Source organism: Myotis brandtii, unplaced genomic scaffold (assembly GCF_000412655.1).
Source record: "Myotis brandtii unplaced genomic scaffold, ASM41265v1 scaffold4, whole genome shotgun sequence".
In the NCBI taxonomy this organism is placed as follows: Eukaryota; Metazoa; Chordata; class Mammalia; order Chiroptera; family Vespertilionidae; genus Myotis; species Myotis brandtii.
In genome coordinates, this window is record NW_005365371.1 from 6,355,056 (window position 1) to 6,370,781 (window position 15,726).

Here is a 15,726-nt window from a genome sequence, read left to right on the forward strand (position 1 = left end):
TGGTGACTGGGGGGGGGGAGGGGGGGGGCTTTGGAAGGCACAGGAAGGGAGGCAAAGCCTAGCCCCTTTCAACCCAGGACATGCGTTTGTTTGGATTGCTGATAGTTGTTCAGATGGTGATATCAGACGAAGTTTCTCAAAAAATCACAAACGAAAGCAAAACTCAGCTTGCCAGGAAAACTACTTAGGTAAAATTGTGGGCCTAAAAGTAATATGGGACAAATGTATATGACATTTTAATTAAAATCACATCATTATTATCTTTGCATTATCTCTCAGTTAGAGCAAAGGGGAGAGAGGAGGCAGGGGAAGGGACCTAAAAAGCAGCTGAATTGGCCCCCTCATTGAAGGCATTGGAAAAACTGAGCCCAGGAGGAAGTGACTTGCCCAAGGTCAAGCAGCCTCCCAGAGAGGGTATAGCAAAGCCAGAACAGGCTCAGGTTTCCTGCCCACCAGTCCAGAAAACCACCCCACTGTATCTCTATATGAGAACATTTTGAAATGCCATCTACAGCAAGTGAGTAACATTACCACGAAAGACCGGTTTTCCGGTTGAGCTGTGTGCTGGTGAGTGATTTGGGTAGTGTGACAGAATATGCCCAGCACAGAGCATGGGTAAATTTCAGGCTTGCTGCGTTGGAACTCTCTTCTTGGATATGCTCATCACTCCATAACCTCTGGAAAAGAAGGGATCTTGATTTCCGAGTTCCAGGAGCTAGGAAGCCACTTAGAGGGCCCACACACGACAATCATCCTGCCTCATGTCATCCCTTCTTTCTTATAATGGCCAACCTGTTTCCTTTATTTGTGCTCTAAAAGAAAGGTTGGGGGAGAGAATATTTCCAGCCCTGAATCTGTGTTCTGTCAATACGAGGCTTGTGTTAGGCCCAGAGAAGGTGCGATGCTGTTGATATAGTGAAGGCCTTGGGGCATGATCACATCGATCTGCTGGCTGACTCACATTTAGCAGAGGGAAAGGGGAGAAATATAAGAGATTTTCCCAGTGGCCAGTAAATGGTATTTGCATGTGAAATATATACAGAGGTGGGCAAAAGTAAGTTTATAGCTGTGAGTATATGAAATAGTTCATCCTCATATTATTTACTAATTATTGTATTTATTTGTATTATTATTTTGTATCCTTACTTATGACTCATCGTTTAGGTAATGATGGCTGGTAATTTAACCTATTTTTGCCCACCCTGTATTTTCCTTTTGGATATCAGGCTTAGGGGATGAGAGAAGACGTTTGGGCAACCGCCACAAACGCAGCCTAAGACTGGTGGGTGCTGGCATGGTTGGGGCCTTCTGGTCTCTTCCACGGAGTTGGAGATACCTGTTTCCCTGCTTTGTTGTACTTGACAGTTGACAAAGCACTTTTTAGTCCATTGCGACATGTTGTCATTACATACAGCCTTATGATTTAGAAAGACTTTGGTGGGAGGACGGGGGCAGAGACAGGACTCAAGTGGTCAGTGCAGGAGACATTCGACGGGGCCCTGGGCTACTGGGGGCACAGGGTATAGGACAGATGAGCTTTCTGGAAAATAGTACCTCTAGAGCAGGGGTGGGGGACCTTTCTCTGCCAAGGGCCATTTGGATATTTATAACATCATTTGTGGGCCATATAAAATTATCAGCTTAAAAATTCGTCTGCTATATTCAGTCAAACATTTAATTAACTCACCCCTAATGCCTTGGCAGGGCCAGACCAAATGATTCTTGGGCCTTATATGGCCCTGGGGCCTGACCTTCCCACCCCTGCTCTAGAGAGACAAGGCCGGGCAGGGAGCTGAGGCCAGGAGAGAACCGCATTTTCTTTCTCAGCCACAGGCGACAATAAGATTTCCAGAAACCGGAACAGAGGGGACAATTTGGTGTAGCATATTAGTAATCCAGAGGATGCATCTTTGGATATCTTTGCAAAGAGGAAAGGTCCTTCTTCATGGTGAGAAGCTGGGGGGGGTGGGGTGGGGTGGGGAGGAGGAGAATCAGGAGATGAGATCTCACTGAGCAAGAAGGTGATTGAGCAGGTTCTAGGAAAGACATGGAAAGGTGGTGGTCGTAGTCTCTCCTGGGCTGAGGCTGGGGCTGCTTAGTTCAGCGTGCAGTGCTTTGGGGGGGATTTCCTGGAAAGCCCTCGGCAAGGGAGACCAGGCCTGTGACTGAGGGCCCTTGTAGAACTCTGGACTCCGCATCGCTTTTCCTCCCTAGTTAGCTTTGCTCTGTGCTGTCTGTATTGTCATCAGCATCACATAAAACCCATGGCCTGAACCAGGTTCAGGGGCTGCTTGGACGAGACATTCTGTGAGGAAGAGAAAAGAACCTCTCCTTTTGCAGGGCCGGACTACCATGGCCAGCCTTGACTGAAATGCCAGAGGAGCAGGGGAGGGGAGCTCTGTGTGACGTGCTGGTGTGTGGCCGCCTGCCTGACCCCCAGAGGCCTCCGAGAAAGTGCCAGAGTGTTACTGGCTTCCCGAGGAGATCGCCACGCTGTGCACGTATCACACATGGGCCTCACCACGCTGGGCTCCCACAGTCACAGGGGGCCCGGTAACCGCGTTCAAGTAGTTGACATCGTTGTCCGGGGTGGCTCTTCCACCCTCTGCACCCTCCTCACCTGCCCTCAAAGTCTGGCACCTGGGACAGACCTAGATGGCGTGTCTAGAAGTACCTGTCATCAGACAGGTGGGAGGAGTCTCAGCTTACTTTCTTTGTGCCTGGTGAACCTGTGTTGATGGTAGTCAGACAATACAGTCAGGGGTTTAAACCACCCAATTTCCAATGACCCCAACTTGAATTAACCTTCAAATATTTGAAGAATAATTGCATAAATGAACTTTGACTTAAGTATATTTTATTGGCAATGTCATGGAACCCTCAGAGGGTCAGCACATTTTCCCGTTTTCTTTGGTTGCTGAATCAGAGCTGGGTTAACTTTGACCACTCCCGGTGACTACCTCTGGGCAGCCAGGATACCTTTGCGGACAGCCCTGCTCTGTTGCAATCAGGTGAATTTAGAGGAATCTGTGGCTGTCCGTGTTTTCCCAGGCCTATCTTTATTGATGGTTATTAAAGACACCACCACATGGCCATATGAAAGTACAAAGCAATTCCCAGGGTAAGGTTCGTGGGAAGAAGTGAGATACTGAGCTCCCAAATAATTCTACTGTAATCGCAGTCTGCCATATCTGTGTATAGTTAATAAGTAAGACTTAAGCAGGCAGGTTCCACCACTGGGCAGCAGATGCAACGGCAAAAGAGGCCAGTGGGAGATCCCAGGTCCTTCTGGAAACCGGGAAGGGAACTAAAAAGGAGGACAGCTTGGACAGGAGAGTCTGGTGGGCAGTTGCTGAAGCGGGCAGATCCCCGTGAGGAGGCTCATGGCTTACCTCTGCGTGTGCCCTCACTCTCTTTATGCCACCCCTCCTGGAAGAGTGCATGACCAAGAAGTAGAGAGTAATCATGCCCAGACACACTGAGTTCAATAGGTGTAAAGACCACACACAAAACCACCTGTTTTTATCGAGCACCCCACCACACCTGCTGTTTTACAATGGTGAGTGATATTGATAAAGGGGGCTATAAAGGCGAGGTGAAATGGCCTCATATTTAAATAGCACCTTCCTCTGTGAACTTCAAGTGTTTTACAGCTGAGATTTGACTGACCGGGTGATCATTCCTTATAGGAATGTTGACCACATATCTCTATATCTGTTCAGAAAAGAAACCGTAGCAGGTGGCTAAAAAGTAAAGACTTTGAAGACTGACCGCCCTGGTTCACGTCCCAGCTTGTTCGCTTTCTAGCTAGGTGACATGACCATTCTGTGCCTCAATTCACTGACCGGTTACGTAGGGAGACATTCATGTTGCCTTATAGGTTCGTTATGAGAACCACTGTATATAATGTGCTTAGAACAATGCCTGGCATATTGTAAATACAACGTAACTTTTCAGCTGTTTTTAGCATTGCTATATACCAGTATGTGTCTTGGACGAGTAACATAGGTACCCTCATTCATCTGAAAAAAGTCACAAGATGTTAATATTCTCAAAGACATGGACAGCCACTGTGGTAAATTGGTCCATGAGTATTTGACAGAGCAGAAGCGTCAGCCAGTGTTTTATGAATCTCAGGAGGTGGGAGCAGGAGAAACCTAAAAAGGGATCTGGTTTCTTCTCCTTTCCCAGGGAGGAGGGTCTCTACCACCCTAGCACTGTGGTTGCGGCTTTGTCTGCGGCCCATGTAGAGCTTGGTGTGGCCAGGCCCTGATCATTGCAATGAGCCTCAGGCCCACGGAAAGCAGAGTTCTGGTGGAGGCAGGGGCATCAGCAAGATGTGTGGGTGACTCCTTCCCCCCGCCCAGGAAGGATTGGGGTGGCTGCAGAGGGACACAACCCAAAAGAGTAATGTGAACAGGCCCTCCAGGGACCCCAGCCGCATTTATATGAGATAAAGATTGGTGGGGAAGATGACTGTCTGAGGTCTTTCCTGCTCCAGCAGGTTCTTGTAGATGAGCGTATAATTTGTGGTCCAAACTGGGACACGCTTGAGTGTCAGGAGGTAATGCTTTTAACAATTATGTCAGGACAACTGGCATCAGCTGGGACATGTGGCCATCCCACTTCTGTGGGCCCAGGACGGCATCTGCTAGTTTCTTCATCCATCTCTTCCGTTATCTTTTCGTCAGGGATGCTTCCTGAGAAGAAATATTCTTCCCCAGTCACTGATGTTTTAGCATTTCAACATCTGTGGAAGGTGATGCCATTGATCTGCCTTCCATAGAGGTAGGAGCCCCGTTTTTGAACCTAGAGTATAAAGGAGAAAGCAGGGTCAGAGGGAGGCCGCCTGGTGGTTGGACGGTTGTGCTCAAGGTATGCTTGACATGACGGCTTCTTCTTCGGTTAGAGTGTGTGTGCTCTGAGCTTCCTCCCCTACCAGTTTGCACCCAGATTGTGGCTACCGCATAGCAGTGCTACCGAGGACTCTTGCACCTACTTACTATGGCTGAGCACATCTGTTTTTCTTAGGCAGGTGAATGTGGAAAAACGAGTGCTAACATTTGAAATCCAAGCCATTGTTTCATAGCCGAAGGAAGACCCTAAAGGAAGGAGCATTTTCCCACATGAAATATTTGCCCTTTTAGCCTTGAAGTTGACTAAAACTTTAATAGGAAAAAAAAAAAACACCCAGAAAATTTTTTTCCAAATAGGCCAAAGTCAAGGTTTATTCTTTGTTAATTCCCTTAAAAAAAAGAGAGAGAGACAAAAAGAAAAATGGCTCCCTCGCCTGAGTGGTCTTCTATGTGCCTATTTAATGATTAATAATACCTTGTGGGCTATTGTTTGATGTGGCCTCTGCTGGTTTGAACAGGAGAATACTGATTCACTTGTAAGGCATTTATGAATCACGAGTGTTTACCCTGAAACAATAAATGAGAGGGGGAGATGAAAAAACACCCAAATATGCTGAATTCTTTGACTAAAAACTGTAGATAACCCTGTGTGGGGTCCACCACTTTCTCTCGGAGAAGAAAGGTTGTGTACAATGACCAAGACTGGGGCTTTGGAGTTTTGTGGATTTTTTTCCTTTCACTTACTGATAGGGTTGAGCCAACTTTCTCACTCCGTTTCCGTACCACATGCATTCATTTTCTTCTGATCTGTCTTTTGACTTGTAATCCAGAGGGGAAGCTGGAGCCCTGCCTTAACTAAAGTGGGGCTGGTGGGCTGAGAGAAGGGATTCAAGAGGCTACGAGACCTGCCAGGCCTCAACTGGACCATGATGGGGAAGGAGGAGTCAAAAGATGACGGCTGGTTTGTTGTCTGAACTATGTGGACCCTTCTTCCACATTCCACGTTTAATAATAACTCCTAGACTTGTTTCCCCTTCTTCCTGCCCCAACGCCTAGAGTTCAGTGAAAAAAGACTTCCAAATTTGCCCCAATGATGCTTAAATATATTTTTATATTTTGAGATAATTTTAGACTTATAGAAAAGTTGCAAAAATAGTACGTAGGGCTCATTTAACCCTCGAACCAGCTTCCCCGGTGTTACCATCTTATACAATGATGGAGTGATCATTAAAACTAAGGAAATCATCTTGCTCCAATCCTATAACTACAGACTTAATTCAGATTCCACCATTTTTTCCATTAATGTATTGTGTTTTCTTTCGGTTCCAGGACCCCATCCAGGCTTCCAAAGTGTGTTTAGTTATCTTATCTCCTTCATCTGCTTCACTCTGTGGCAGATCCACCATCTTTCCTTGTCTTTCATGACACTTTCAAGAGTCCTAGTCAGTTGTTTCATAGAATGTCCTCCACTGGGGTCCGTCTGCCATTTTCTCGTGGCGATATTGAGGAGCTGCATTATTGGGAAGAACACCCAGACGTACCTGATGTTGTATTTCACTGCCGTTAAACATGATCACAAGGTTAAGATCGTTTCTCCAGGATTGTCTATGATCAAGTTACGACTTTTGTATTTCTTAAAAGTTTTTTTGGGGTGTGTGTGTGTGTGTGTGTGATATTTCAAAGCAATGCAAATATGCTATTACGCTTGCACTTCTGCCTACTAAATCTATCAAAGGATCTCACCTGTGGCAATGAATATTGTGGCAATCTTAAAGTCATGTTATTCCCCTCATTCCTTCTACATTTATAAATTGCAACTCTTCTTAAGGAGGAGTTGCATGGTGTTACATTGTGGTAAAGCAGAAATAAAAAATAACCCATACTCTTGGAGCCTAAATTTTAGATGAAGAGATAGACAAGCAAAATAAATAAGTGGATTTGATAGTATATTGAATGGTGACAAGTACTGCAAAGAGAAATCAAGTAAGGGAGGGGAGATAGAAAGTGCCAGGAGGTGCAGGTTTAAATTGCATGGTTAGGGAAGGCCTTAGAGAGAAGACTTGAAGCAAAGGAGGGAGCCAGTGTGTGAAGCTTTCTCCAAAGAAGAAATAGCAAGTACAAAGACTCAGAGGCAGGACCACATCCAGCCTAAGTACTCTAAGGAAGCCAGGCGGCCAGAGTGATGGGTGCCAAGTGAGCAAAGTGGGAAGGGGAGTGAGAGAGAGCTGATGCAGGCCTGGGGACATTTTACTGACCTGGCTATTGATCTGAGGAAGGCAGGAGCCATTGCAAGATTTTGAGCAAAGAGGTCACATGATGTGACTTCATATTATTAAAAAATCTGCTCTGTGGTTGGCAAGGACAGAGGCAAGGAGACCCTGCTTAGGGAGCTATGACATCATCCAGGTAAGAGATGGAAGTGGGTTGGACCAGAATGGTAGCAAAGAGGTGATTGGATTGTGCATGTGTTTTGACAGTAGAACTAACACTGCTAAGAAAGGTCTTCAGCAGCTTTGGCCACCTCCTGAACGCCCAGGGCATGTATCTTCCCTCTCCCACCTTGAAGTGGGGCTCCAGGAACAAGATTGAGAAACACGGGCTGGCCACCTGGAGTCTAAGCTCTGCAGTCCCTCATTGGAGCCTTCTTTATCTGGGTCTACCTTCATTTTCTCTGCACCCCCACTTCTCTCTGCCCCAGGCCCACCTCTGCCCAGGCCAGCCCACCACCATTTGCTCACAGTCTCCCACCCCTGCTCTGCCAAACAAGATCCTTCCCCTCCTTTAAGGTTCAGCTTCGCCACCCCAGGCCCCTCTAGGAACACCTTCCCTCTTGGTTGTTGACACTAACTAGACTCTGCTTCACAGGTGCAGCCCCGGAGACAAACAGGCTCTCAGACACCCCTGCAGCTCAGGGACCCTGGAACACTGAGCCGGCACCGAGCGCTTGGTCGGTATGGTGCTTGGTTTGTTGGTATATGGCATACGGTGGAATGAAAACATGTTTCCTCTTAGTTATCCAAGCACATTTTGCATTATACTTCACATACATCCATACTTTTTCTTTTCATGTAAAAATAACTGTTTTTGCCTCTCCCTCTGCCCAATCTTTCAAGTAAAGTTAAAATTCCAGAATTCCTCTTGGTCCAATCTGTGTCCCTGGGGGTCCTGTGTATCTCAGCCTGAGAAGTCAGATGAGGAGTATAGGGAGAAACAGGCATCACTGAGCAGTCATTTACTGCTAATGAATTTTGTCTCTTTATCTACTGATTGACTGAATGTATAAAAATGCATCTGGTTAGAAATTTTAAGCAGTACAAAAGTAACCAGGGTTACCTTCTAGCCCAGTGGCTCAGTGGTTGAGCATCAACCTATGAATCAGCAGGTCACGGTTTGATTCCCAGTCGGAGCACATGCCCAGGTTGTGGGCTCAATCCCCAGTGTGGGGCAATCAATGGTTCTCTCTCATCATTGGTGCTTCTATGTCTTTCTACCTCTCCCTTCCTCTCTGAAATCAATAAAAATACATTTTAAAAAAGTAACCGTTCCATGGGTGGCCCCATCCCCCAAGCGGTGTCCCAGAGGCAGTCACTCTCACCTGTCCCTTATATACCCATTCGGAAGTGGCTAATGAACAGTCAGTGGCCGGTAGTAGACAGTCACTATCAACTGCAGGTAAACTGAGGCGCCGTGAAAACCAGCCCCGGCTCTGCACTTCCCGGGGCCGAGGCAGCTCCATGCAGAAGGGCTGGCTCAGCACAGCCAACCTGCCATTTTGATTGTTGTCTTTGGCTCAGACCACACAGGGGTGAGTTTGCAAAGACACCACACTCGGTGGAATTGGGCAGTTGGTACCACCTTCTTTGGCTCTGGTTTTGTGCCCTCACAGGGAGATTCGTTGTCATTGAGATTTCCCAGGTTGGCGGTCGTCTCTCCCTCAAAGTCAGCCAGGGGAACACGGCCAAAAGCTACATCAGGAAGAAAGGCCGGTGGGAGAAGGGGTGGAGGAAGCCAGCCCCCGAGCTGCGATTACAGCAATGCAGGGGATTACAGGGAGTTTCAGGGGGAGCTTTACCCCCCACCCCACTCCTGGGCTCACCTGAAAGGCGGCCCTCTCCCTCCACCTTTCCCGTGGGAATTCGGCGCAGCCAGCAGAACCCCTGAACTCTGCTGGGCCACTGCCAGCAACTTTTAAGCCGTTCCCCCTGCCGACTACCGTGACATGATGTCGTTTTTTATTGAGGCAAGATTAGATTTTTTTTTTTTTAAGTTTTCAAAAGTGTGGTTCACATGATCTCTGGTACTTTTCCTATTGCTTGAAGACCACAGAGCTGCCAATTTCAATTTGCTTCAGCTTTTATCACTAGGAGAAGCTTAAAAGAAAAAGAAAGGGGGAGAAAGGCTGGATGAAAATATTCCCCTGGGCCCTGGCAGTTAGTATGAGGGTGGCAGGGGACACACGCATCGCTCACTCCCTTTTGTGTAACTGGTGTAACAGGAAGATGTCAGGAGATTGAAGCTGGGACTGGCGGCTGGACAGCATACAATATCCTCTAGAACGAAGGGTTTTTATGCCATAGCCTGAAAGGGAACGTGCAGTGTGGAGTCAGTCACAGTAGCCAGGACAGTATTAAAGAGAATGCTGATCTATATGGAAATAGGTAAAATAAACTCAGAAAAGCTGTTCTTCCTCTTAATTCTAATTTCATTAATTCTTCTCTTTGGAGGCAAGATTTCCCATTCATTCATTCATTCATTCAACATATTTACTAAGCACATATTTACTATGTTGCTGGGAATGCAGGATGAATAAGGCAAAGTCCTATTTTTTAAGAAAAACTGAAGAATACCTATTTGCAGGGATCATGGTTTTTCAGATGCCAACTCAGTCCTCAAAATGGGTGGTGTGATGGAAAGTTAGGATAAACGTAAGATCGAATCCTATTGTTTTGGCATAAAATCAGAGAAAGCGGTCTGGAGGAGTAAAGGACATGCTGGGGAAATAAATGTCTCCCACTCCATCGGCATCTTGGAGGAGAAACAACATGTAAATATCACCACCATTGACTTTCAGATTCCTAACAGTCCGATGATCCCCACACGAACCTGTGCAGTAGGGAGGGGCAGCATTCATCACAGCTCTGCATTGCACCTGGCTCATGGTAGGTGCTCAGTCAGTGTTTGCTGAATGACTGTGGGTAAACCCCCAATTTACAGGGTGGGACAGGTTCAAGAGTAATCAGGAGATTGATCCTGAGTCACCTGGTAGTAAGTGGCAGAGGCTGGACTTGAACTCAGAGTACACACATCAAGGCCCATCATTCCTCCTAGAGGCACCACTCTCTAAAGATTTCTCCAAACTACTGCCCTTCCTTTGACTGGCAGGAGAGTGTCTCTGGAGTCAACATCCCCCAAGGTTGCAGTGAGTTTTTGGAGAGCAATTCCAATGGATGGAGGACAAATTGACCACAACTATAGACAGGACACGCCATGAACAGACCTGGTCTCCTTGGAAGTTTCTCCCAGGGTTGAGTTGGTTGGGTTAAGAAAGCTGGGTGTTGGCTGTTCTTTGGGTATAGACTCCTAAGCTGTCCCAAATTGAGGTGGAAATATTTTGTGGAAGTCTATGCATCTCCCCAACTTATTCTGCCTCGGTCAAACATCTGGATCAGAAAAGGCTGATTTTAGAGCAAACTTGTGAAGAAATCACTTCCAATTTGTGTCTCATGAACCTTGATTTTTCTCCTCCACTGAGTGGGGCAAGTCCCGGGGAGTTTTGAAGGATTCACCAGGGTTGTAGAGCAAGGAAGTCTAATTCCACTGTCTGAAAGGAACCGGAAAGCCACTGAGTCCCTTCCCTTGCCTCCAGGGACAGAGGATTACAGCACTGGATAGGCCCTGCCAGGGAAGCAGGGTGGGGACGAGAAGGAGCCTGCAGAAAAGGAGAGTCTGGATGAGAAGGAGACCAGGGGGTGGAAACCCATCTTCCTGTCCATTTTACCCCGAGAATATGAGGTAGTGTCAAAAGCTCTGGACTGGAAGTCAGGGGAGGATCCGAGTTCTAGTCCTGCCTCTGCCGTAGATTCACAGTGTATGTCCCTGAGGACCACACTCATTGCCTCCTCTCTGGGCCTTAGTTTCCCCATTAGTAGTCTCATGGTTTCCAACCAATGCCTGGGAGGAGTTTCCTCCCAGGGAGTGCGGGCAGGGCCTGGGGGTGCTGAGCAGGAGGGGCACTTGCAAACCCTCTCACCCTTCTACCAGAACCATTTGGCTTTTGCCTGTTCATACATCGCATATCCTCATACCATTTTGTTTTTTAAAAACAGTTCCATTGGTTTTTGTGTTTAAGTTTGAAAACCACCAACTAGATCAGTGGTTCTCAACCTTGGCTGCACATTAGAATCACCTGGGGATCTTTTTAAAATCCTGATTTCTGGGCCTCATCCTCCGGAAATTCTGTTTCTTTGTTACTAATGGGGGCCACAACATTAGTAACAAAGAAACAGAATTTCCGGAGGATGAGGCCCAGAAATCAGGATTTTAAAAAAACAGAATTCCGGAGGATGAGGCCCAGAAATCAGGATTTTAAAAAGATCCCCAGGTGATTCTAATGTGCAGCCAAGGTTGAGAACCACTGAACTAGATGCTCTCAAAAATTCTCTCCAGCTCTAAAATCTCAAGAGTATTCCCTGTGCCTCCCTGGCTTTTGAATTTTTTTCTCCTCTAACCTGTAGTACATTGTGCTTTAGCCACTTGAATGCTTGTTTTTCTTTTCCCAAAGGCTCCTTGCAGACAATTCCACAAATAATTATGAATATGTGGGACCTGTTTCAAAGGCCACCTGGGCCAGGTTACCTGGCTCTCAAACTGCTCATACTTAAGCGGTATAGGCTGGAGACAGTTGAACAAAGATTTACAAAACTAAACAGTTTTTCTTTGAATATTCTTCATCAATAACTGGGACCTTGTCTTATTTCTCTCACCCATAGCCAGTGTGTGTAGGACACTTAATAAGTGCTTAGTAAATATTTGCTGAAAGAATTGATGAATGAATTTCCATCTTTGGGGGGAATCACAGATGTATCCATAGCTAAGGGCCTTCCCAGGACTGAGTGGAGCTAGGTAGACTGTGTGGGCTCTGGGATTCCCTTTTATGAGCTGGGCTGATTACAGCTGTTGGGAGTTGTTACCTTTTATGGGTTGAATTGTGGTCCCCAAAATATATGTTGAAATCCTAACCTCCTGTACCTCATAATGTGACCTTATTTAGAAAGAAGGTGGCTGCAGATGTACTTGGTTAAGATGAGGTCATACTAGAGTAGGGTGGTTTTATAATCCAATCTGACTGGTGTCCTTAAAACAAGAGACACAGAGGGAGAAGTTGACCATGTGACGATGGTGGCAGAGATTGGAGTGATGCATCAATCTGGGAGCGCGTTTCACTTCCCCACGAAGAGCGGGGCATGCTTGTCTGAGTTAAACGTTATGCAGAGTCATTGTCCTTCTCTTCTCAGAAATGGTGCCCCTTGCTTCTGAGTATCTTCCCCGAGTTTTGTTTCATCCACCTGTCCTGGGATAGGTTTCCAGTTCTGGCTTCTCCTCTCGTGCCCTTGATCACAGAAATACAGCCCCCCTCCCATCCCCAAGGAGATTCAGGAATTTCATAGGACCCACCTCATTTCTGGTTACTGAATAACTGTTGGGGCATCGAATGTCAAGGCAAAGAAAACAGAAGGGCCTACGTGTTGGACCAAATTACCTCATAACCCAAGCTGTTCCCATGGTGTCTGCTTGCACTGTCTGTCAGCAACTCTTTCATCACCAGCCCCACTTACATCACACTGTCCTCAACACCCAACCTGATCATTGTCACCTGCTTACAGCACAGAGCACAGGAGCACAGGTGAATGGCAGCAGCTTAAGGTTTTGATTTAGCCTGGGGCAGTCTGGCAGGACGCAGGACAGGCAGGGCCTTTTATTTTCAGCTTTAAGAATGGAAGATGTGAATGGGAAAGGAATGAGGAGCTTATTGTGTTTTGATTCAAAACTCACCATTAACATCCCAACCTGGATTTCTAGCCCAAAGCTTTTCTCAGCAGTAGAGGTGGAGAAGGGCAACTCCCCCTGCCCCCTGCCACACACACACACACACACACACACACACACACACACACTCCTTCCCCAAATCTGACCTAGGACTTTCCTGCAGGAAGAGAAGGTCCTGGTGCCATTTCTCTGGCCTGGGAGCCACAGCAGCAGTGCCTGTGGATGGACGTCTTCGATCCACCCATCTTTGGTTTAGTGGAGAACCAGACGTGCTCCCTTAGGCTGTATGTGTGGAACTGCTTTCCACCACTGGTGCTGACTTTAGTGTCTCTGAGAGGTTGCCACAAGGACACAGAATGAAAAATGGTCTCAAATAGCAAGTCACGGTTCCCTCAAGTTAGAGTTGGAAAAATTGGGAGGAATCTGAAAGGGCTGTATTTACTCGGTGTTGATGTCAAATTCATTCACTTGCTCACTCACTCATTGACTTACTTACTCATTGATTCAACAGACATTTCCTGAATACCCCCTAGAGGCCATGCACTGTGTGACGTGCTGGAGAAATAGAGACAAGGCCACAGTTCCGTGATACTAATGTGACTTGTGCCGAAGGAGAGGTATGTCCAGGGGGTGGATGGAGTCATGGGGAAGAGGACAGCTCAACCAGTGGCCTGGGGAAGCCCGGAGAAGAGTTTTAGTCCTGGGACTAAAATAGCGATTTTTTCAAAGCATAGGCCTTGGGTCCTCGGCATCAGAATGACCTGGGGGAGTTTGTTAGCGTGCAGATTTGCAGATTCCAGACTGCCACCCAAGCCAACGGAGCCGGAGTCTCCGGAGTGGCCCTGGGATATGCATGTTGAGTCCTAGGTACTAAGGTGTAGAATGTCCAATTCAGGAGCTTTAAAGCCTCTGCCTCACAAAGGATATTCCAGCGAGAACCAAGCCAGTGAGCACCCAAGTGAAGAAGGACGTCTGGCCTTGGGAGAGGCCCAGAGCTCCAGATAGTGACAATAAACTCATTGTTTTATATATATTTTTTATTGATTTCAGAGAGGACGGGAGAGGGATAGAGAGATAGAAACATCAATGATGATAATCATTGATTGGCTGCTTCCTGCACACCCCCTACTGGGAATCGAGCCTGCAACCCAGGCATGTGCCCTTGGCTGGAATTGAACCCGGGACCCTTCAGTCCGCAGGCTGACGCTCTATCCACTGAGCCAAGCCAGCTAAGGCTAAACTCATTTATAACTGAGACCACACTGAGGTAGAGCTGAGCAAGGGACGGCCTATTATATCTTTTTGCAAAATTTAAGGACAGAGCTCCATGTCGCATAACTGATCTTGTCTCAAAACTTTAGGAAATCGCTTTTCTGTCCCTGTCTCTTAAAGGAGGTTGTTTGTATAAGAAGGTTTGAAGACATGCTGCACAATTCCATTCCGAGGAGATTACGGGGGTGAATTGTTTATGCTGCCTGTTGCTCAGCCACCTGCTCTGGGGGATTAGCACTCTCCTTTGAGGCTCTGTTTGTGGGGGACCTGTGTGGTTCCTGCTTACAGCTCCAGGTAATCTTCCACTGTGGAGAGAGAGCTCCACCCCATTTCCAACAGTTCTTACTTCTCAACAAAAAACAAGAGGAAGGACAGTGAAGGGGCAGGCTGTGCGACACTTCCCATAATGTGCTGTTCTGTTTAGTGAGTAATAACAGTTGGAGGAAATCAAAGCTGAAAGTTGGGGTCCCCTTGCCATCCCTAGAGTCTCTTCCATGGCATTGCAGGTGTTGCTGGAGTTTGGGGTGAATAAGACAGACACAGCCCCCGGCCTCGTGGCGTTTATGATCCACAGGGAAGAGAAACCCGTTATGATGGAGTTCAAGGAAACGTGGTGAGTTATATTCATTCTCCCATGGTCCTCCATGCCTCAGAGACGGCACCTGGCCCAGGACTGGATGACTCCTTGGTACCTGAGATATCCTTGTCCTGCATTTATTCGTGCCTTCATTTGCAAACATTTGCTAAACCCCATGTTATGTGTCATGTTGAATGAATTGTATCCCACACTCTGTGCTAATAACCTGAGAGGCTGATAAAAAAAATAAATTGATCAAAAGCCTGGCCTATGCAGCTCAGTGGTTGAGCGTCGATCTATGAACCAGAAGGTCACAGTTCGATTCCCGGTCAGGGCACATGCCCAGGTTGTGGGCTCCATCCCTGGTGTGGGTCATACAGGAGGCAGCTAGTCAATGATTCTCTCATCATTGATGTTTTTCTCTCCTTTTCCCTCTCCCTTCCTCTCTAAAATCAATTAAAAATATGCTTTTTAAAAATTGAGTAAAATGCAAAACCTTGTCCTAAGGATCTGAGTCAAGTGAGAAGTCAGATGAGTAAACAAATTGCACCACCGCTGGGAGAATGGCTCAAGTGTACAGTCGTGGTCTGTAAAGGCCACAGGGGAGTGTGGGGTGGGGTCCAGGAAGGGCAGAGTGGTCAGGTGGGACCTGGATCTGGAAGCATATGCAGGAGGGTTTTCATTCTTTCAGTATTTCCCAGTCAAAAGGTGAGCTGATATCTGTTCATCACTCAGTCACTCAGTAACTGTGGATTGAATACCTGCAATGTCCTTAGTGAACCAGCTGGACGGATTGTTAGATCTAACCAATCAAACCAACAACTCTCTCCTGGAAGGTGACAAATTGCTGTCAAGCACTGGGGACCTTATAGAAGAAGTGGGAGAATCTGTCTCTTGCCCTCAGGGCATCTGCAGCTGAACTGAGATGGCCACATGTGTTCAGTCACCTCCAGAGCTCCTCTGTTTACAAAAAGG

General features: G+C 46.9%; 1 long non-coding RNA gene across 4 annotated transcripts in view; it reads left to right on the forward strand.

Annotated features, from left to right (window-relative positions):
- Positions 1-14,973, forward strand: part of LOC102258729 — a 19,141-nt gene extending 4,168 nt beyond the window's left edge. Inside the window, exons 3-5 of one of the 4 annotated variants that reach the window (XR_001363473.1) lie at positions 4,692-7,807; positions 13,414-13,519; positions 14,681-14,973. This is a non-coding gene — a long non-coding RNA (uncharacterized LOC102258729). Of the gene's footprint in view, positions 1-4,691; positions 7,989-13,413; positions 13,520-14,680 lie in introns of those variants that run through there. The other 3 variants (XR_001363474.1, XR_001363472.1, XR_001363475.1) reach the window with 3 other exon arrangements.
- Positions 14,974-15,726: the final 753 nt, after the last annotated feature.